The sequence below is a fragment of the Solanum verrucosum genome, unplaced genomic scaffold, assembly GCF_900185275.1.
Source record: "Solanum verrucosum unplaced genomic scaffold, falcon-dt-bn FXZP01000060.1, whole genome shotgun sequence".
NCBI classification, from domain to species: Eukaryota; Viridiplantae; Streptophyta; class Magnoliopsida; order Solanales; family Solanaceae; genus Solanum; species Solanum verrucosum.
The window spans coordinates 1,816,441-1,841,091 of record NW_026020129.1 but is presented as its reverse complement, the minus strand read 5'-3'; the positions used below and the strand labels follow the sequence as shown (position 1 = coordinate 1,841,091).

The window sequence follows — 24,651 nt, the reverse complement described above, 5'->3', positions numbered from 1 at the left end:
AGTAACATGAAGGATCATAAAAGCTACCATAAACTAGGTATTTCATGCCTGAACTAGCACACCAGAGTTGTACATTAGCAAGCAAAATGTTGAGCTACTTACCTACCTAGAATATTTAATCCCTACTACTTCAAGTTGCAACAACATGAACACCCACAGTATTCACAACTACGGATGTACATAGGTCGGTTTGGTTTTTGTTTTTTTATTAAAAAAAACCTAAACCAATTCGGTTTATTAAATCTAAAAATCAAATCAAATCACATAAAGTCGGGCTTTTCTGTTTCGGCTTTAGTTGGTTCTTTCGGTTTTTCGGGTTTTTTCTGTTTTTTACAACTATACCGTGTTTGAAAAAAAGTCAAATATATTTTCACTTACCATAAGCTAAACTTTAAAAATGCTAAATGAACAGAAATCTTCGAAATGACAGTAAAATTCACATAAGTACAAAATACTTTTATTGAAATATCTATGTTTATTATGTTAAATTAATAATATTAAAGACTATAGTCAAACTGAATACAAAATAAAATAATAACTTCGAATTTGAAAAACTATAACAATGTAATTGTAACTTCCGATCTTTATACAAAATAAAATATTTACGAAATTTTAAAACCCCAAAATTGAAATAATATATCTAAACATTGAAAACTATAAACTAACTAAAAATATATTACTCTAACAAAGTATATTTATAAATATACATATATATATTATGTCGGTTGGGTTTGGATTCATTTTGACTTTTTTTCTTTTAATATCAAATCAAATCAAGAGTGGTCGATTTTTTTTCAACGTCAAACCAACCAAACCAAATCACAAATCGTTTTTTCCAATTTGATTTGATTCGTCGGTTCGATTTGACTTTACGATTTGGCTTGTACACCCCTATTCACAACAATAAACATCACTTGCTAATACATCAATATTAACAACTATTATACTCAAAAAGGGGAACGTTTATAGAAAAATCAAACTGAAAATTAAAATGACGAAGCAGCATTTTAATTATAAATCGCGGATCTAATAACTGTTTAACGGAGAAAGATCAGAAGGTACCTCAACTTTTAGATAATTAAGGATCCGACCTTTACATTCGCACCAGTATCAGACACCCGCATCGGAGTCTGAGCAACTTAGATTGAATTTATAAATTATTCACAACCTCTACTAAAAATGAATCGGCTAGATCTATGGAAAGGCTAGACTTACATGTCTAGTTGGATGCATAACAATCACCACATGTACCTCTGTACTTGGATACCCGAACGAGAGCCTATACCTAGATCTGTACCCCAAAATCTTAAATTTAGATAATTAAGGATTCGATCTCTAGTTCTGCATCTGTATCGGACATCTGCACAGGAGTACGAACAATCATATTAGGTGTTTGTCGATTATTCATAACTTACTGAAAATGAATCGACTAGATCTATGGAAATGCTATACTTATATGTCTTGTTGGATCCATACCAATCACCACCCGTACCTATATCCATACTTGAACACCCGCACTAGAGTCCATACTCCCAAATTTTAAAATTTAGATCATTAAGGATTCTATCTCTGGATCCGCATCTATATCTTACACCCGCACCGGAGTCCGAGCAACTTAGCTTGTACTTGTCAATTATTCACAACCTAGACTGAAAATGAATCGGCTAGATCTATGGAAAGGCTAGACTTACCTGGTGGATCCATAACAATCGCCTCATCTTTTATCGAGAGGTTCATATATATGAAAGCAACCATATACAATTAGATCTCTTAGAAAACTAATAATTAAAAGACTAATCTTATTTGCAAAAAAAGACTGATGCAATATCCATTGCGTAAAAATGTTAGTGCATTTGTATCTCTATATATTCTAAACCTTTTGCTTGTAATCGGCCAAGACACGTTATTTTGAACACTTGGCAGCTTTTGGTTCGTTCTTGTTTGACTCGGAGTCCAAAAAAATATTTCATAAATCTTTAAGAGTACTTGCCTAAATATATTTCTTAGTAAATGGTGATAAATGTCATCAATTCATGATATTCCCTTCACATCAATTCATGGTATTTATGATATTCACATAAATACATTGATGGCTAAAACTTTGTAATTAGGAAGATGATGATCTTAGCCATTTCAAAATTTTAAAAATTTAAGAAATAAATCTTATGTTATTCGCATTCTGTCTAAATACATTTCATTATTAGTAAATGGTAATAAACAATTGTTTTCAAGAGTCGTGTGTCAACGTTGTTAGCGCCAAACACTAATTATGAATGTACTTGTACCCATTTGTACCTCCATTCCCTTGACAAAATACTTGTTCTTGTTGTGTCGCGCAAAGGCAAGGATCCAAGAATCTGCTCACCAACATTGTGAAAGCAAATTGCTAATTCTATCTGCAGCAAGCCTCCCCATCTGATATGATCCTCTGTCCGACTCATCATAGTAGTGTCATCCCCAATTCAGAATGATTTTCATCCCGAATCAAACTGAAGAAAAATCAAAGGAATCGCGACTCTGCTCTTTGACACAGAGCAAACGACAACAAACAAGAGAACAACTTTTTCGGTCACCTGATCTAAGAGAATTGAAAATGCAAGCTAAAACTCACCGGGAATGTTACAAGTGTAATCAAAATCTCCTACCTTTGATACATCTTCTGAATTAGTCATAGGATCCACAACATTGCACACTGATTAACGTTAGGCTGAAGAAACCATATTCAATCACCCTTTTAATCAAGTTCTTCTAATTTTGGGCAACATATAATCAAGTAAACAATTAAGATCATCAATGTTTTTGAATAACATTTGAAACTACCATGGAAATTAAGTTGTTCGAAATATCAGTTGGTTATGATATGTACCAATGTGAATCTGCAATACGTGAATTGAAAGCTTCCGTTCAAAGGAGCCTAATGATATGAAACCAAATGCCAAATCCGAGGGGCAACAAAAACAATTTGAATTGCACGACTTGAAATATTAAATACTAAAATATACATTACTTGCACTGCCCATTTGAAAAAGACAAGGTTCATTACAAGGAGCAATTATGAACTTTGAAGAAGCAATAAGCAAAGTCTTGGAAATTCTGGATCTGCATAAGCTTCTTCAAATATGAATCTAACATCGGCTGATACTTACGAAAATTGCTTCATCTCATCCATCATTTTTGTACCCCGATGAATATAATGCACCATATTCCAAACAAATATCTCCTCTAGTACAGGTGCAGATGCCAATATAATCTTCATAAATTCCATTTCCATCTCAAAACCAGTAAAGCCCTGCATCTCCACTCTCTGAAGCATCTTCATAACGCCACACGAGATTGATTGAGCTCGTAACAATTGTATATCAGGTTCCACATCATCGCCTACTATTTCCTAAAAGATTTTTGGTAAACAGTTAGGCGGGTTCTGATGAAGAAACCATATTCAATCAGTTTAATGCAGGAGTTCTTACACATTCAATTCTAAGCTCCTGTAATTTAGGGCAGCTTGTAATCAAATAAACAACACTAGAAAACTCCTTGACATTTCGTAAACACATGTCCAAAATACAGAGAAATTTGACATTGTTTAGAGCTGTCGGAGGACTCTCTGGTATACCTCCCATGATCAAGTACTAGAAGCAAGTCGAAAATCGGTTATGATATGTACTGTACATTATCATAAGTAGACTCTAATTAATATGATCACAAGTAGTGTACATTACCTCTAATGTTGAACCTGATAGTTTGAGTTCCTGTAGGGAAGGCATGTAATGGAAGAACTTTGTAACATTAGAACAAACAGGTGATGGATCAGTCAAAACTTGTGGATCGAGATACATATTAACGTTTCTAAGCATAGGGGCATTCTTGAAGCAAATGAACTTCGATGTTCCATAAAATTCAAACCATTTGAGATTAGCAACATCAATTTCAAGAATGTCAAAGTGTGTGCACCAATACAACCTCAATCTTTCAAGCAATGGGCATTTAGAAATGAGATTCTTAAATATTGCTAGATCGAAAATGACACTCTGAAAATCAAGATTAATAAGCTTCTCGAACCCTTTGAAATCAGGTGGAGGGTAGAACAAGAACGTATCAAGTTCCAGATGTCTTAGTTGTTGGAATGTAAAAAACTGAGAAGGTAAATGATATTTGATGAATGTGCATATGTGAAGGCTGAATTCCTCGACATTTTTCTTTGACAAGAAGAGTATCCAGTGATTAATATCAGGATAACCCTTCACATTACGACCATGGAGTGTAAACTTCAATATTGGTCCTTTATGGAGTAGTAGGACTTGATAAATGATTGACTTGGCTACGCAAAAAACTCACCATTAAAATCAAGTTTTGCACGTGCTACCCATTTGTACCTCCAAACTTTTGACAAGATACTGGTCTTCACTGCGTCTTTCCAAGGCAAGCACCCCAGAATTTCATCGAGAACATTACAGGGCAAATTGCTAATTATATCTGCGACAAATCTCCTATCACTCCTCATTATCAAATACTTACGAGTTGCAGACACTTCTGAAATTTCACATAAAAATTACTTCAAAATGTCAAATTTGAAGAATATATCTTACATTACATGAGAGATCCAAAACTGCCGTTTTCATGCAACTGTTAAGGCAAAAAAAAACTGCCTTCGACAATAGACAACTTTGCCCTCCATTTCCAAATATATCCTTATTCTTAGCCAACTCTTTGAAATTTACCCCTCAACTATCAGAAATAGATCAAATATCCCCTTTTTTTTTCTTTTTTTTTCCTCAAATAAAAGTGACTTTTATTATAGTCTCAATTTTTTTTGAATAAAATAAAAAATGGAAGAGTGTGTATGTATTTGTTTGAATTTTTTTAAGTACGAAAACGTTCTCTTATAATTTTCAAAATATGCATTTTAATTTTTTTAAAGTTTTCTAAGAAGTATTGAATTGATGTAAGCCATAGGATATTCTAACAGTCTTCTGTAATAAATTACTAGGTAGTATTAGATATCTTTCTTCTGGTATGATTTAAATGTTTTAACTGGATATATACTTGATTTCAATAGACTCGGTTTTGAGCCAGATCTTGATTAATTTCTTTCCACCAATTTTCCCTAGAATTTTTGTCTTTACTTCATTTTTTGTTTTGCACTAATATAAGATGGTGGGATGGATCTCTATTCTTGCCGTCTTTCATGTTCTCATGATTCATTTAGAGGGTTTTGCCAACGTATTTTTATGATAATATGTCGTGCTCTAACTTTTACATAATATTTTGAAACAAAATATGAAAATTTAATTGAAACCGATACTGAAATATCTAAATGATGAAACAATTTTTATCTTTTGTTAGTCCTATCTTTACCACTTGTATCGGAGGTTTTATTTCCTCGTATAATATCTCTGTTGTGGCCGTATAAAATTTACATAGAATAAATTTCCCTTAGTAACTCTCTTATATGTAATAAATGCTTTATGTAGTTCCGGTATTCCACTTAGTTCCTCTCCGTCATATGTATATACTGTATTAATAGTCCATAGTTGTAACATGTCCTCACCAAGTTGGCTGGGATGAATAATGAATATGCACATGTCATCAATCACAATCATATCACGATCACATCATAGTATTACACATCACATGTCTCAATCACAACCATATCACGACCACATCATAGTATTACACATCACATGTCTCAATCACAACCATATCACGACCACATCATAGTATTACACATCACATGTCTCAATCACAACCATATCACGGCCACATCATAGTATTACACATCACCTGTCTCAATCACAATCGTATCACGACCACATCATAGTATTACACATCATCTGTCTCAACATCACAACCATATCACGACCACATCATAGTATTACACATCATCTGTCTCAACATCAATGTCTGTATCAATCATAGCCTACTCATGCTCTTATATCCCCTCAATATTGGTTATTACATGACTTATTCAACAAATTCAAGTCACATATAACACATTTAGCTCGTTTTATTGCCCATCTTTCATTTACAACAATTTCAATCAACAAATAAAACTCATCCCCAATCCCCATTACTCCCTAACACAATTAGGAAAGTAGTCATGCGTAGTCTAAGAGTTTTACAAAGTTTGGAAGCCACTTGCCTTAAAACGAACTCCAAAAGTTACTTAACTTGAGCCTTTCCTTTCCGAGTATAATCCGGATCACGATAATCTATTCAAACAATTATTCACAATCACAATTCGAGTCCAATGACACCAAAATCAAGAAATTTAGGGAAAGAGGGCAAAACGGTCCAAAAGTCTCATACCGGAAAACAATACCCAAATCTGGAAATTTTTTATTAAAATGATCCTTAAAATATTTGGAAGCTAATGGTGAAAACCAATTTGAAAACGGAGTTGAAATCAATTCACAAACTCAATTTGAAGGAAAATTCATGTTCTTGAAGAAGCCTAAAATATTCGGATCCGAAACCCCAACTCGAAAATGAAATATCTCTTGAAAAACATCTTAACCATGCTTAGATAAGTTCAAATATGAAATTTCATCAAAAACGGAGTTAAGATCGACCTTGAAATTCTCAATTTATCAAACTTTAACTTTACCGGGAAAGTCCAAATTGTACGCGGTTAATATGATGAAAATAATCGATGAATCAATAATTTTATGTTAAAATCAGTTTACCCATAACATAAGGATTGTAAATATACCTTTTTCATCAAAAAGGGAGTCCAAATCGATAAAACCCCAATTTTTCCCAAGAGATTTACGGATAGGGAAAAAAAACCAGATAAAGAAATTATGAGAAAATGTCGAATTGAAGATTGAATACTAACCCTCATATTAATTCAAGAAGAAACCCATAAGAATCACTCCATTCCGATCTCTAGAACTCCCGATATGCTCAAAATACCAAATGAACACAGTATGATGAGATTTTTATAACAGTACATGGCTGTTATGCACCAGAAAAACAGCAGTTAATCTTTCACTAAAAAGGTCGTAATTTCCTCATATGATAGTGAAATGACCCGATTCTTTTTTTTAAATGTCTTAAATAATGATACGGACCTGTTCGTTCAATCGGAGCTCAATTTCATGCTCGTTTGCCCAGTCAAATATCATTTCTACTCGGTAAACAATTATTTCTTATTTGCGATAAAAGTCCAATCTCGGGTTAGCGAAAATGCACCAAAATTTGCAGATAAGTCTAATAATTCATGCTCAAAATTTCAGAACCTTCGGAATAATTTTTCGACCCTTAAAACTAATAATGAACCCTTTAGTTGTCACAATTTGCTGAAATAGTGTCAAAGCATCCAAGAAGCTTAAAAACTCACCCAAAACTCATTTGACATTTCCCGAACACGAACCAAATATGCTACTAGCTCGAAAATGACATTTCAGACTTAATGAAATCGTCAGAATTTGAATTCGAGGTCTCTTTGACCCGGTATCCGATAAGGCGTCAAGAAACTAACTTTAGGCTCAAAAACTCGAAACGCACTCGGGGCCTCTAAAAATTCAACCAAGACTCATTCTAGACTTAGAATCACCCCCTGAATCCAACGGTGCCCTCGGAATTCCATTTTGAGCACCGAAACCTCGTTTGTTGACCAAAGTCAACTCTTGATCAAAATTTCACAATTTTAGCACCTTAGGACCTCAAATCTTCGTTTTAACTCCAAATTCGACTCCGTAAATTCTCGTAGACCCGTTTCGACATTCTAAAACTGCTGGAATCGAAGGAAATCCGATTCGAGTCTCGAAACTCCAAATGACTCGAAATAGCACTTTTAACCAAACTCAACTTTTCATCAATTTTCCTTCAAGCCAACTTCGAAAATACAACAATTAGGACTCGGGGCAATTATCGGGAGGGGTAAAACGGTCATTTTATGAAAATTTCCAAAAATGACCTTTAGGGTCATTACATTATTCACCACTAAAAATCATGTTCGTCCTCGAACATAAAGTAGAAGAAGGCAAAAAAAATACTCGACGCTATCAACCCCTAGGTGAAATTTCCGAACTCAATAATTACTACTCCAAACGAACCCATTCTTAAACCTTATCCCAAAAATCCATATAAGGATTCCCAAATCAATCTTGACAACTTAATCCTCAAAGGGTTATTTCAAACCACCGACTAACTCAAAGACTGAATCTGAATCTAAGATCTCAAAACCATAACATATTTACCATGACAATCCCCTAATCATGTAACCACGAGAGAAATTTCGGAATCAATAACCACAGAAAAATCAAGGATGAACCTAAATCAATCACCAAGCTCTCACAACACACGAACCATCACCAACTCTAGAAAAAATCCCATTCTCATTACCACATTTCCACAAGTCTGAGTCATACTAATTTGATGCATATCCATCGAGCACCCATCTTGGAATAATCACGCTTATCTAACCCACTGATAGAAATGATCAAGTATCCAACTGATGATCGACCCACCCAAGCATATAAAACCTCTAAGGATGCCACCAAAACACTGAAGTAGGATCCGTAATTGTAAACAACTCCAGCAACGGAAGAACTAGGCCCACGGGCCACCTAAGCATCGAACCACACCTAGCTGAACCATGCATACAGGGGCAAGATAAATACCAAAATAGCCAAAAACTGTAGCCACATACGGTAGCCTCTCTATACCTTTCCAAAAGCAAGATGACACTTGTAGAACTTTCGAAAACCTTCCACCACCCCAATACCACATCGAACCCACTATCTCTGAATCGGCCCACCCACACAAGTATTCTATTCTACCAAGAGAGCATGAATCGGTCCATCCGATTCACCACTAGGCATCCATCCACAAAAGTAAAAACACGTCTGAACATAGATAGAGAATCATAATCCAAAACCACGTCTGAAATAAGGTAGGTGGTCACATAAGAATATACATAACCGAAATTGAACAACCCAAGATATCCCTTCCACTATGTCCATAACACACCTTCCCATTTGTCTGACTTCACAATCAGCCAGTCTGGCCTCATAACAATCATAGACATACTCAATTTATCCATTTTCTCATACTCTTTACAATAATCCATTAAAGCCAACAATATCAATACTACCAGAACATCATAGTCACACCGGCCAGTTACTTTACCTTCAGACGGCCACTAGTAACCAGTCATTCTTAGAAACACATCGTTGCTTCCAAAATTTTGAATTATGGTCCTTCCTCCTTCCATTGAAGCATTCCACGATCAATATGAGTCTCACCCAATTGCTAATAATCCAAGTTCTAAATGTCATAGTACATTTTCATTGAGATAGAACTATTGAATCACGACCAATATCGATTACACGCGATCCTTTACTTACCCAGCTTCAACTATTATTCAAACCATCATATATCTCATGCCGAAACTTGAAGCAGTTCTTGGTCACTCCAATAATTTCTCCAGTTAGTTTTCGGTTGTGCAATCAGTTTATTATAACCTTGTAATTTTTGGGTTAAATAATCTTGGTTGGGTTCTTGGGTTGTAGTAGATCTTGGGTTAAGGTTTAAAAATGTTTGGATTTTGTATATATTTTCTATATAGGTTCGCGTAATATGGTTGTATGTTCTTTTATCATGGTGTAGGCTATCCGCATATGTAGAAGTTTGTGGTTCTATAGTTAATATGTTTTTTGGTGTTAGCCTTGGAGTAAATGGTTTTTCGAATAGCTGGTTTAAGTTTGAATTCTTTTGTTTTTCACTAACTCGTTTGCTTGTACCTGCAGCTATATTTAAACAAATGTTATGGGTTTTAAGGAGTTTCCCATCGTCTCCTTTTAGCTCTGGGTTTTTTCCGTCTTCCGATCGACGTAGCTCCGCATTTTTATAGTCATGCTGCTGACTAGCTTTAGACTTCAGATTATCTTCATTAGTCTTTAGCTTTTGTATCTCGTTGTCCATACTATCCACTTTTATACAAAGTGTAGTTATGACTTTGAGTATCTCTTCCATTGTATTTTCGTTCTCAGTCTGAGTAGCTTTGTCTTGATAAGTAATCTGCAATAACATTCTTATCAGTTTTTATTACCTCAATTGTAAATGTGAAATTTAATATATTTAATACCAATCTCCTTATTTCTTTTGTTGTTACCAAATCTTGTATTTTTCTTGTTAGCCACCATTTTACTTGTGTATTATCTGTTCTTATAATAAAATTATTATATACAATATATGGTTCAAATGATAATAAACACTTATATACTGAATATATTAATAGAATATAAATTTTATAAAATAACCAGCCCAAACGTACAATTAACACACATAGGTGTTATTGTCACCCTCAAATACCCCCAATACTGCCAAGTGATATGATTAATGACTTCACTCTTCTTGTAATAAAATGCGAAAATTAGAAAGTAGGCCAAAAAAGAACACTCTCATGTGATATTTCACATTCAATTTTGAAAATTAATTATTTTGATTTGTTTTTAAAAAAATGTCTACGTCTTTAACTAATAACAATGCACTAGTTGAACCCACAACATTACAATAATAATAATAATAAAATTCATTAATTCTTGTGTCTCAAATTATATATGTTGCCCTATGTCTTTTTTAGTTCATTCCAATGAAAATGTTTTGTTTTAAAAAAAAAAGAGCTAATAGAGAATCGAACTTGGGACCCGGAAGGCAAAAATTCAATCCTTAACCACGGGCACCATGCGCCTACTTATTACAATGAAAATGTCATTTTACTATAAATAAAAATTAAATTTAACTTTAGAAGTCCTTTTTTTACCTATAATAAAATATGATTTATACAAACCCACGAAAATATATAAAGGTTGTTTTAGAATACAAATTACTTAAGTATCATACCAAGTTAAATGATGCACATAAATTAAGATAGAAGAAAGTAATAAATTTAGCTAGAAATCACAAAATAAATTACAATATGAGAAAACGAACCTCTCACTAACAAATTGAAAGTTGAGGTAAACAATATCATTTAACAAAAAAATGAACCTATTCCATATAATATTTTCCAATTTTAAAACAATATTTACCCAGTTAACTGATTTAACTTAATTTAAATTGAAAGATAAGGAATTTTTATAAAAAAATAAATTATGTTTCATCTACATATAATATTAAAAAAAACTTCTTTAGGCTTATAATATCACACGATTCCAACTCTTCTAAAATTTGGTCGTGTTTTTGTGGGATGGGCTACATGATTAATTTTTTATTTTTTTATTTATTCACTTCATTAAAATAAATATTGTTGGAATGTATGCGTCCACCTATGTAGATGGGATCAGGTCCTCAACACAGTTACAGTAATAATCAGTAAAGAACAAATACTGAAAGTAAAGATTGACAATCAACTTTACGTGGAAACCTCCTTGATCAAGGGAGTAAAACCACGACCTGTTCTCAACAGGACTTTTCAAACTGCTTCCACTAATCTTCTTCAATTAAAAGTAAAAGTCAGTTTACAAAATGAGATTAGCATGCTAATCTCCACACTAAGCAATACCTCTTATCACTTAGCTGAGCCAGAGCAGATACAACACTGCCCACTATACTAATCCTAACCGATTAATATAAACTTTAGAGTAAGAAACTAAGTTACCCTTAACCTAGTTCTTACAATGATTCACACAAGATTGAAACGTTTCTTTCACAAGTGAAACGAATCCTACACAATATAAACACGATTACAAGCAAACAAAGTAACAGATGGTACAGGAAGCACTTGAAGCAATCGATTAGGTTCCTGCTGTTTTGAAGCTTGAAATATCTCTCTTTTTGAATGAATGAATCTCTTTGTGTTTGCAAGTTGAATTTTTTAGACAAGAAGAATTATTGTCTAATGTTCAAACAGCCTCGTCGCTTCTGATTGGTAGAGTACTCTGCAGCTTCACCAACTTCCTGACACGGATAACTTTTATAGTTGTACATCATATTGACACTGGACGAGCATACTCTGCAGGGACATGTGAGGAGATCATCAATACATCTAGGAGAGTTAGCAATTACCAAATACTATAATATATTTAAGAAAATGAAAAACACTTTTCTAGAAAGAGGAACTACTTTTCCATGCAAGATGGGCCCCACTTTGAAATTTAGGGCACACTTTTAGAAAGAAAGGAACTTTCCTAATTAATGCCTTTAATTTCTTCTATTATGTTAAACAATTATCAACATTCCATGTTCACACCAAATTAGGTATGGATTTATTATAATTAAATCATAAAATTAAATAATATTAAAATATATGTTAACTAATTAAATAATATTAAAATATATGTTAACTAATTATGATTTATCATAAAGCATATATGCAAGAACAAATATCATAAGTTCATTGATTTAATGCAACATGAAGCATTAGGTTTATGATCAACACAATATAAACTTATGAATTAAAAATTTATCAATATTTGAATAAACAGTAGATCTGAATCATTGTTTAAAGATAAAATGAGTTCAATACTGATACTTATGTATAAAAATGTATTAACATTGAAAGAAATAGTAAATTTGAATCATAATTTAAATTTTAAAAGATATAATGAGCTCAATATTAATAACCTGAAAAATTTAAATAAAAAATACGTCTTCTACCATCACGAGGAGAATAAAAATCACTAGATCTTATCTTCTATGGTTGGTTTGTGATTAGGGATAAAGGAAACAATTTCACAGTCTCTTTGTTTCATCAATTTTCTTCTTTACAAATTTGCAACTTTAAAATTATGAATATTGCCTCATTTGTTTCTCGCAAACAAGATCAACCTCTTACTAGTTTTTGAGAGAATCTAACTATGGATTCCTTCGTATATTCCCTGTCTGATCAAAGGATAAGGTGGTGATAGTTATGGGTGCAACAAGCATTAAAAATCTAGATTCTTCGTAGATCTAGTCAATCATTTTTCAACAGAGGTTGTGAATAGCGACAGAATACAAGTGTACAAAGGTCTTGATATAGTCCACATATTTCTAGGTGTGACTATATCAACACCTCTGTATACCTGTATTTATCAATTATTCACAACATCTACTGAAAAATAAATCGAGTAGATCTATGGGAAGATCTGTAGCTATAATTGAAACCCATATTTAGATCTCTCAAAAACTAAGAATAAGAGATTGATAGTATTCTCAAGAAAATGATGATGCAAGATTCATTCAGTAAAAGTCTTACCAAAAATGTAAAGAAGAATAAATGATGGAGAGAACAAAATATACCGTTATAAGTTTTTCAATGTAGAAATATGTTGTTGGTTGGTGCTGTATATATATTAGTTAAAATATTTGGTGCCATGAACTTAGACATCTATACTCCCTCCGTTTGGGAATTTTGCAAATAAATATAAAATACTTTCAAAAAGAATTAATAGGAAAGGTAATGTAGGAAAATTTAATTAATCTTTTCTTGATTTAGTAAGGTGATCAAGTTCAACTAATATGAGACAACTATTTTTTAGTATAACGATCAACTAATATGAGACAGACAGAATACCATGAACATGATTAATATAACTAATTTGTAATAAAACTTTTACGTAATTTACGGGTTCCACCAAATATAACTCAGTGACACAATTAATTCATGCCATCGGTCCAGTAGTAGGTGAAAAAATTAGAATTTCAATACCTTGCTTGGATGGTTGTTGTCGTTGTATTGTATGGTGTTGTCCGTCTAAATATCATCTGTTTTGATTGTTATTTAATTTTATTGAATTGTGTCGATTAATTTATCGACAAAAATAACAACCAAAATCTCATTTTATGTGTAACGACTGATTTAGTGCAATTGCATGTTACCTTAATATTTTTTTCTCATTATTTAATTATTTTATTTTATTCTTGTCACTCCACCTTAATTATCATTGATAAAATTGATTTATATGTTATTAAAGTCGATGAAAAAGATTTTAAAATTATAGTACTATTTATATATCTTCATAAGTTATATAAAAGTAGGTACTTAATGATTAAGTAAACAAATAATCAAGTTTTCTATCAAAAAATTAAAGGTCATTGTTCAAATAGTCAATCAAAGTACTAAAAATTATACAATAAAGTAGTCTTTTCATCATTTCTTTTAAACCGAAAAAAAAAATCACTTATCTATACGCATATATCACTTACTAGCCAGATTTTGTTCAAGTTTCGACGACTAAACAATAATATAATAGACAAAAACTATAAGTTAATTAAAGATCAAATATGCATAATTGTATAACACCGGGGCCAAAATGGGAATAACATAATAATACAGTGACCATTACAAGTAGAGTCATAGTTCTTGAAACAGTTGAAACTTAGCCAAGCACATATATACATACTGCATAATATTAGACAGACAAGACAGGGCATAACAGGCAAACTAAGTGCTACAAAAAATAATATGTTAGCAAAATCATGGCACTTCCATGAGTTCTTCATGTTCATATGATCCACCTTCCATATCGATTTCTTCAAATGTGAATTCAACATTGGGTGATGCTCTGCAGAACTCTTTCATCTCATCCATCATTTGTTTACACGAACGAAAAAGGAAACACTTACAATTCCAAATGAAGATCTCCTCTAGTATAGGTGAAGATGCCAATATAAACTTCATAAACTGCATTTCCATCTCGAGACCAGTAAACATGTTCACTTGAACTCTTTGAAGCTTCACAGCACCGCTTGAGGATGATTGGGCTCGTAGAAACTGTACAACAGGTTCAACAATATCCCACACCCACACTTGGTACTAAAGAATATTTGAGGAACGGTTAGTTAGGCGAGTTCGGATGAATAAGAAACCATATTCAATCACCTTAATGAAAAAAAAAAAAAAAAAAAGAGTGCTAACAAATTCAATTGTAAGATCTTGTAATTTAGGACAGCTTGTAATCAAGTAAACAGCACCTGAAAAATTAAGAGATTTGACATTGTCCAGAGCAGTCGGGAAACTCTCTAGCTAACCTCCCTCCATCAAGTACTAGAAGCAAGTCAAAAAATACTTTAAGATACCCATCAGATTCATCATTTGGTTATGATAGGTAGAAAATCACAAATGTACATTACCTCTAATATTGAACCGCATAGATTCAGTTCCAGGAAGGCATGTAATGAAAGAACTTTGTTAGATTGGAGGAAAAAGGAGATGTATCAATCAAAAGTCGTAATCCGATGAAAGACAAAGTAACTTTTTCAAGCATAGGAGTGTTCTTGAAGGAAATGGATTTTGTTTCTCCAATAAACTCAAAGAATTTGAGATTACCGGCCAATTTCAAGGGTGTCAAAGTTTGTGCAAGAACACAACCTCAATCGTTCAAGCAACGGGATTTTCGAGATGATATTTGTAAATATTCATGGAACAAAAATGACATGCAGAAGATCGAGATTAATAAGCTTCTTAAACACTTTGAAACCGCGTGGAGGGTGGAACAAGCAATCTTGAAGTTCCAAATACCTTAGTTGCCCAAATGCAAAAAGGTGATGACGTAAATGATTTCCAAATCTTACATGAAGGGTGATTTCCTGGACATTTATTTTCGACAAAAAATGCATCCAATGATAAATATCAGGACAACTCGTAATCCTACAGAGTCTAAACTTCAGTATTGGTCCTTTATGGACTAATAGAACTTGGTAAATGATTCTCTTGGATTCTTCATGTTGTTTGAAAGACTTGAAAATTGCATCATAAAAATCAAGTTCTTGACGTGTTATCCATTTGTACCTCCAGTCATTTGACAAGATATTGATCTTCACTGCATCTTTCCAAGGAAAGCACCCTAGAATTCCATCGAGAACATTACAAGGCAAATTGCTAATTGTATCTACACCAGATGCCCAAACATTCCTCGTGGTCTAATAAAACAAGTCTGTCAGCAACTCTTAAAATTAAAATGATACAAGGCAATATCCAAATACAATTCAACAGTGTATTGTAAATAACTAGTGGTTCAACGTCTGCAACTGCATAAATTTTTATCATTTATCAGAAAATAATGATACATGATCGAGCACCAGGAAAGAAGATAGATTTGAAGACAATAGTGGTCAAGGCAAGATTTTCATCGAGGGATTTAAAAAAAGGTTCTCTTGTGTGCAGGGGATTAAACCCCTCAGTAAACGTGAGAGATTTTGGGTTGAGAATATATTATTCTGAATATAAATAAGTTGTTCTATTCTAGTGTTTTGATGATCCTCACAAATGTAGGGACCCGGTCCTTGGCAGAGTACTTCCGTCCAGATTCAAAGTAGTGCACAACTGTAAAGTTATCTTTACAGCTGTCTAGTCAGGTTGGTTGGTGAGATATGCAGCGTACTTCACCAATTGGAAGGGCGGGCCAAGTTGTTTGTTTAAGTGGTCAAAACCCTTGTTGGTAATTGATATATACAACAATAAACAAACAATAGTATTCATTCGAGAAGAGAGAGAGCTAGCAAGTCTTTTTCAAGAACTCAAGCATCAAAGAACGCAGCAAGGGACCTGGTCCCGAAAATTTTGCGTACGAGAAAAGGACGAAAAGACAGTTGTCAAAAGGCTGCCAACTCTGATGTAGTTGGTGCACAACCTTTGAAAACAATAGGCTCTCAGCCAATGGCCTTGTCCCAAGGGTTTCTGTCCATCTTGATAATAGTCTCTTCTCCAAACACAAACCCAAGATTTGACAAACAAAAAGTAATTGGATTTTCTCTGAAATTCATAAGCTTGAAAAGAAGGCCATCTTCAAGGAAGAACACTGCCCAACTCAACAAAGGGACCTGATAGAGTGTTGAAGAATCTTTGTTGTATTTTGAGTTTTGTTTCTTATGTGCTTACATTGTAAATCTATTCCTGTGTTATAAAGGAATTAGATCTTTGTTCTGTTCATCGAAAAGTCTAAGTCGGTTTAGGTTAACTAATTTAGTGGGCAGTGTTGTATCTACTTAGTCAAAGTCTAAGTCATCTAGGAGCAAGCTGATATAGTGGGAAATGTTGTATTTGCTTAGTTAAAGTTTAAGTTATCTAGGGTGGGATGACTTAGTGGGCAGTGTGGTATCTACTTAGGCTCAGTAAGTAATAAGCGTATTATTTAGTATTGAGATTAAGTGTTTAATCTCTTGGTGGTTGTAATCTTTCCCTTTTGCTTGAGAAGATTAGTGAAAACAATTGAAAATCTTGTGCGACATGTCGTGGTTTTTCTCCCTTGAGCAAGGAGGTTTTCACGTAAAATCAATGTGCCCTATTTACATTGTGCCATTTATTTTCTCTCGTTTTACTTTAGTTACTGTTCTTGTTGAGTCAAAGGACCTGGTCCGTTAACTGATAGTGGACATATATATTCCAGCAATTGGTATCAGAGCTTGGTCTCTCTATCTGGTTAACACCAAGAGAGATATTCCTGCGAAGAATTGCTGCTCCACTAGGCTTGCAAGAAGGTTGGACTCCAATGAAGACACCTTTATTTGATGGTCAGTACTATATGTGGTGGAAAAAGTGCATATTTGACTATATAATGGCTGAAGATTGTGAGCTGTGGGATGTTATTTGTGAGGGTCCCTATGTGCCAACTATAGATGTAAAAGATAGGGATGTCACAAGGGTTGTTCTTAAAACCCAACAGCAATACAACGACTTTGACAACAGGGAAGTTGAGAAAAATTACAAGGCTAGAAAGCTCTTAGTGTGTGGAATCCGAGCAAATGAATATGATCTGATTTCAACTTGTGAATTAGCCAAGGAAGTCTGGAATCGCTTGAGAATAGTGTATGAATGTACTGAGCAAACAAAGAAATCTAAGTTAGATCTCTTAACCACTCAGTTTGAAAGCTTCACCTTGGAAGAAGGTGAATCTATTCATGAAATGCGTACTAAATTCTGCACCATTACAAATGAGCTCATGCTCTTAGAAAAACCCCTCACTGCGTGGAAGCAGGTTACTAAGATACTGGAGATTCTTCCCAGATCTTGGACTGATGAACTTGATATTGTCTATGAGGCATAGGATCCTGAAGTATTGTCGTTGGATGCTCTATTTGAACATCTTCAAGTTCATGAGATGCACAAAAGAATGGACGCTCTCACTCTCAAAGGCAAAAACAAAAGAAGGGACCAGGTCCGAGACAAGTCACTAGCTCTTAAAGTGACATCATGTCAAACCTCTGATGAAGATGAGGACATGGCATACCTCACTAAGAAATTTCAAAAAATAGTGACGAAATATGAAGGTCTTCAAAAAGGAGGGAACTCTAGAAGGGCTGCAAATGCAAACGATTTTTGCCACAAGTGTGGAAAGCCAGGGCATTTCATCAGAGATTGCCTCATGCACAAACTTGAATACAAAGACTATGTCAAGGCTGAAGGAGAAAAGGAAAAGAGAAGGAACCTCGTTCCTGATAAGAGTCGAAGAAAACCAGTTGCATACTATGGTTTGAAGAAGGCCCTTGCAGTCTGTAAAGACACCTCAAGTGACTCAGAAGAGTCTGACCATCCTGAAGATGCTTCCATGCTTGCAGTGAAAGATGATGATGTTAGCTTCAATGAAATTTTTGCCTTTGTGGCAAAATCTGATGGTGAAGAATCTAAAGAAGAGGTAACCCATTCTGACCTTAAACAAAATTTGCATGTTTATTCTGTCAAAAGGTTGAGGAATCTAGTCGTTGCTTTGATTGACTCTATAATTGAGTTAACAACTAAAAAGGATCCGACGAACAACAACCTAAATATCCTTCATGAAGAAAAGGTAGCCTTGGTTGGCCAAATGTCTGTTATGGAAGAACAATTGATAGTTCTGGAAACTGAAAATCTAGAACTAAAGGAAAAGACAAAAGGGGTGACGACTACAACATCTAAAGGAAAGAACAAGGCCAACAGCTTGCAGTTGGAGCTTGAAAATAAGTTGCACACTGTTGAAATGAAGATGAACTTGGCCTTAGAAAGAAATCTGGTATTGGAGAGGGACTTGGTCCGTGTAAAAGAGGAACTGAACAAATCCATCAAATGGACCACTTCCTCTAAAATGCTTACAAATGTAATCAGTCAGGGTAACAATAGTAGAAGAGGGTTGGGTTGTGAGAAGATAGATTCCCCATACAATCCTCACATCAAAAATGTTGTTGTTGACAATCTGCTATATTTGCATTGCGGGCGACATGGTCATCTGAAGAAGGAATGCCCAACTTAGAAGAGAACTCAAGAAAGTTCCTCAAATTATTCCAAACAAAGGAACAGACAAAAGAAGGGACCTCGTCTTGCCTCTGGTCCTAAGTTGAAGAAAACTAGTCTGCCTCACTGAACAAATTTTTTTCTTATCACTTTGTTATCTGCTTACTAGGAACTCCGTCTCAAATGGGTTCCCAAGGCTAACAAGTGATTTTCTATGCAAGTGAGATGAGGTAGCATCAGTCAGTGTTGGTTTATGAATAGTGGATGCTCAAAGCATCTGATTGAGAAAACTAAAAACTTTCTCTTTCTCTCAAGGCACTTCAAGGTAGAGGTATCTCTTTTGGCAATGGCAAGAAATGGTACACTCTTGGTATAGGCAGGACTTGAAAGGAAATGAAGTCAAGTTCCTATCAGATAAATGTGTGGTCACGACTTGATCTCTTGAATGCTGATGCTGACAAGAAGGAGATGCAAGAACATGTACTATTGATCTAAACATTGGTCGTTGTAACATTCTCACTTTCCTTGATTCTCAAGGTTACAATGTTGATCTATGATACATGAGACTTTATCAGTTGAGCTCTTCTCTCTAAACAAACTTGTGTCAAGTGACCTGGTCCACGGTCTTTTCAAAATAAAATATGTTGATGATAAATTTTGTGATGTTGGTGTTAAAGAGAAGCAAATCAGACCATCCATCAAGCGGAATAAGCATTATTTTAATCTTCCAAAGAACTTACGGGCAGAAGTGGTGAATGTTACATGTTCTGTGACCAAATATGATGATATTGAGAAGTTTAATCTCAATGATGTTTAAAGAGTAGTTGTGAGATATTCTTCCTCCAACAAGGCTTGATGAGTCTAGAAGAAATAAGAAGTTGCAAAACAAAGAAAATTTTGAGATGCAAGAGTTGCTTCAGACTCAGAGAGATGGTCTAAATCGTGAGCTGGCTGAGGAATATCCTTTTCATGAATCCAGCAATCCCAAAGAAGCCGATACAGATGATGAACCTGAGGAGTAACCTGGTCCGGTACATAATGTTGAACAAAAATGATGCAGTTCAAAGTATGCCACTCGGTTCCCAAACAGGCTGACAGGTTGTCCAAGTTCCTCTTCCACAATGGTTTCAAAAGTGGTAAAATTGACAAAAATTTCTTCTTGAAATCACAAAGGAAAGGACTTGTTGATGACTCAAGCAGATATCGATGATATCATCTGAGCAGCAACTTTTGAGGTATTATGTGAAGAGGTTGCCGCACTCATGGGTAGTGAGTTCTAAATGAGCATGATGGGAGAATTTTTCATATAGGTACAGATCAAGCAAACCTCTAAAGCTTTTCAAAATGGAAGATCATGTGGTTGACATCTTCACCAAAGTTCTAAGCAAGGACCAGATTGTCAAGAACAGGGACTTAGTTCAAGATCAGAGAGGCTACTGAAGAAGTTTCATATTATGGATGCCAAGACAATTGATACTCTCATGGGGACCTACTCAAAGTTGGGTGTTGATGGATCCGGTCCAGATGTAAATAATATAAATGATAGGATTTGTGTAAGATTCCAAGCTTGTCCAACGGAATCACATTCGAATGCTGCTAAGAGAATCCTAAGACACTTGATGAAGACAGAGACCTTATTTTACTGTATCCATCAGGAGATTGTGTGTTGATCGGAGTAATATGGTGATGTTGATTATGTTAGGTATCAAGCTAATAGAAAGAACAAGAATGACTCATTTTCTGGGCTCATATCTCATACATGGGAAATTAAAGGCAAAATTTTGTTGCTCTTTCGACAATTGAGGCAAGGTATGTAGAAGATGTAGGTCGGTGTGCTCAACTCTTATAGATCAAACAACAGCTTGAAGTTCTTAGAGTGGTTACTCAGATTATCCTTCTCTTGTGTGCTATCACGAGTGCTCTCACTATGGCTAAGAACTCAGTCCACCATAAAAGGACTACGCATATTGGTGTGAGACATCACTTTCTGAGGGATCATGTTGAGAAAGGAAATATCAGCTTGTATTTCTATAAGATCAATGATCAAATCGCTGATATCTTCACAAAAGCTCTAATGAGGGACCTGGTCAAGATAAACAAATTGAAGTTGGGGATGTTGAAATTGGACTATAAGAAGCAATCAACCATCTCATGACTATGCAAAGGGAGTAGGTATCCTTGTTTTTCAGTTATGTATGTTTTAGCAAATTCAGTCTTATACCTTTTTTAGGTATACACACATGGTAGACTTGCTGAATGAAAGGGGAGGTCCGGGCAGATCTAGGCAATCACATTCAAACTACCGAGAAGGACCCGATCCGTTCTCAAAGGTTAGCACTCTTAACATTGCATTTTGAAATATATATGAGAACCGTTGCAATTGTCACATGTCTGTCATTCAGGTATCTGATCGATGTGCCATCATTTGAATACCAAGATGACACTTCCTTTCACATGATACACCCTTTCACCACCTTATACTCCATATTTCTTTCCATCTCCCCAGAAAATTCAAATCCCCTTCCAAAAATCAAAAAATTTCAAAACCCTCCTTTCTCCTCTCTAAAAAAAACACTTAAAATGTTTAAACCTTTTGTTCCTACTGGAGAATTTTATAAAGAATTTTTTTAGCGTGAAGAGAGACTAGGTTCAGCAAGCAAAATGAAAAAAAATGAAAAAAATTTAATGAAATGATCCATTTGTTATTGACCTATTCATCTCGGAGGCCTTGAGTAAGTTTGAGTTTACCAATCCTTCTGTCATAATGCGGGAATACATGCACAAAATCATATCTGCTAAGGATGGTAAATATGGCATGAGAGATGGGTACCTTCGGACTTGGAATGTGAATGTGCTGATGGAAAGATATAGAACAAGTGTAATGTATCTAAGTTGTTGGTGGAACATGAGAAACTCAAGCTTTCTTTGGAAGCTATAACAGTTGTTGTTGCTAACATGGATACTTAAATAGTATGTTTGAAGGCTCAGCTTCGGAAAATCACAATAAGAGGGACCAGGTTGAGAAGAACTGGCAGCCCTGAAGATTTACCATGAAGCCAGGGCAATGAAGAATGTTGAACTTCAAGAGAGGCTTCTGAGAAATCATGTGCAGGCAAATGCTCTCCTAATCTTACACATTAAATTCCCGCGTTCCTAAGCCCCTCCCTCTTCCTAAATTTCTGTGTCAGTCCTCGTTCCTTCTCTTCTATTGAAACTCAGTGGGATTTGTCTTGGTTCTCATTCGTAATAATATTTGCAATGCTTTGATTTCTGATCTTTTATTTATGAATGAAAAATGTCTTGTTTCTACTGACTTGTCTCATAACTTTATGCATTTTTACTCATGCTCAGTGTTGCCCAAGCGGCAATAAATTTGGTTGAACTGCATTTTTGTCAACTTGGTTTACTGTTTTAACCCTTTTTTATGATGACAAAAGGGGAAAGATTTTTTTGGGTATGAGATCAATGATGACATTGTCATGCCGATAGGGGGGAGAAGTGCTACTTGAAGAGGATGATATACCGTGAGTTTACGGTATTTCTAATACATTTCACTTACAAGTTGTGTGTGTCTAGGGCCTTTTTATATTGGTTTTTATGTGTTTTATCATGTTTTGCAGGAAAGGTGTTCAGGCGCGGAAGTTTAGAGATAGCTGAAGGAAATGCAAAAAAAGGCATCCACGGAGGTCATCTATGGACCGTAAGTCCATTCACGGTCCGTAGGTGATGACCGTAGATCAACAGGAATGTGTTGAGGACAAATCAGGGAAATCTGACCAAGTGTGGAACCAAGGTGCCCATTGACGGTCCGTAGATTGATCTACGGACCGTACTGTTGATCCGTAGAGTGAGACTGCGAGGGTTCCAGTACCTGATTTTTGAAGATGCTAAGTATGGAGCTACGGAAGGGATTGACGGACCGTAGGTCTATCTACGGTCCGTGCTGCTGGTCCGTCGTTTGCTTCAGAGAAGCTGATTGTTGGATGCTGAAATATTTTTTAAGTCCCGAGTGACGAAAGGGACTTACGTACCGTAGATCCATCGACGGTCCGTAAGTCAGTCTCGTGGATCGAAGACGCGTACCTGAACAAAACTTTCCTTAATTTGTTTCCTTTTTTATTTAGGATTTGTTTTCTATAAATAGGGCATGTAAACCTCGTTTTTGGGGGTTAGACACTATTATTCTATTCTTGCTTTGTAACTTTGGAGATTAATTTGCAACTCTAGCAATTATTGATTTCCCAAGTTCGTTTTGAAGATTTTGGCTTTGCAATTCAAGTTAATTGTCTGGGTTTATTATTCTCTTTACGTAAGTTCATGATTTCTCCATCTACAATTATGAGTTGTGTTCTTGCTAATATGAGTAACTAAATCCACAACTAGGGTTGTGGGAACAATGATCGATTAACAAAGTATGAATAGTAAATAAGCAATTCTTGACTAGTATTTTGCATGCATTGATAATTTTTTCATTTAGAAGTCTTTTTAGCGGTGGCCAACGTTAGAACTCGCCTTGTTACTACTTGCCGGACCAAGGAGGTAATTAACAAGAAAAGAATTATCAACATAGATTTAGTGTGATACTATCAAATAGGCTAGTGTCGATTGGTGCGAAGTAATAACTAAGCCAAACATCGATTATGATGTCTAATATGAGGCAAAGGTAAGGGTTAGTAAATTATACACACGTAGCCGGACCAAGGTGCTGGGTGAAATTCTCTAGATGCCGGACCAAGGATTTAGAGATACCTAACTTATCACTTTGCATGTAATACACTAGAAAAGGATTGCTATTACTAGGATTATTGCGTTATGAGATTATGGGGAACACGTGTACCCTAGTTATTTCTCTTATCTTGATAATAACCAAAGTTGAATTTAATTATTGATTACAATATTAAGTCTTACTATTTATTTCACACAAGCACAACCCCCCTTTTTATTACCTGTTTCTGGAAATAATTTGACTAATTGAATATAATTGTTGGTTAAAAGTAAAGTCTAAACCATTTTCCTCGTGGGATCGATCCCAACCTACAAGTTGGGTTCTTTACTTGATAACGATCGCTTATCTTCTGAAAGGAGGTGTAATTTGAGCGTATCAAATTTTGGCGCCGCTGCCGGGGATTCTGGCTTATAGATTTAGTTTTAACTACAATATTGAACGTTAGTCAAATATTTCCTAATTTTACTTTTTTTTCTTTGTTTTTGTCTCTCTCAGGTTCAGACTCTAGTGTATGCCAAGTACACGGAGCCAAGGCGAGCCACTTACTCCGTATGATCCAGAGTTGAACAGAACTTTTCGAAGAATGAACAATCAAGGACTTCCAGTTCATCCTATCGGAGGAAATCCAGATGAAGCAGTTGAGTTACAGCAGCCAAGAGTAGTTGGTGGGGAAAACCGGGGTCTAGCTGAAAATCAATTGGGAGATGCAATGAGAGTGCATGGTCCATCAGGCCCACAACACCATGACAACTATCGGGGCAACGTCGACATAGCAGATTCCGATGGACCCATC

The 24,651-nt window shown here is 35.0% G+C and overlaps 1 protein-coding gene and 1 pseudogene across 1 annotated transcript in view; both read right to left on the bottom strand.

Annotated features, from left to right (window-relative positions):
- Window positions 1-3,052: 3,052 nt before the first annotated feature.
- Window positions 3,053-4,501, bottom strand: LOC125826310 (F-box/FBD/LRR-repeat protein At1g13570-like; annotated as a pseudogene).
- Window positions 4,502-14,304: 9,803 nt separating this feature from the next.
- LOC125827028 (F-box/FBD/LRR-repeat protein At1g13570-like) overlaps window positions 14,305-24,651 on the bottom strand; it is a 35,631-nt gene continuing 25,284 nt past the window's right edge. The window contains exon 5 of the mRNA XM_049506383.1: window positions 14,305-14,351. The gene's annotated coding sequence lies outside the window, so the exon portion shown is untranslated. The remainder of the gene's footprint in view (window positions 14,352-24,651) is intronic.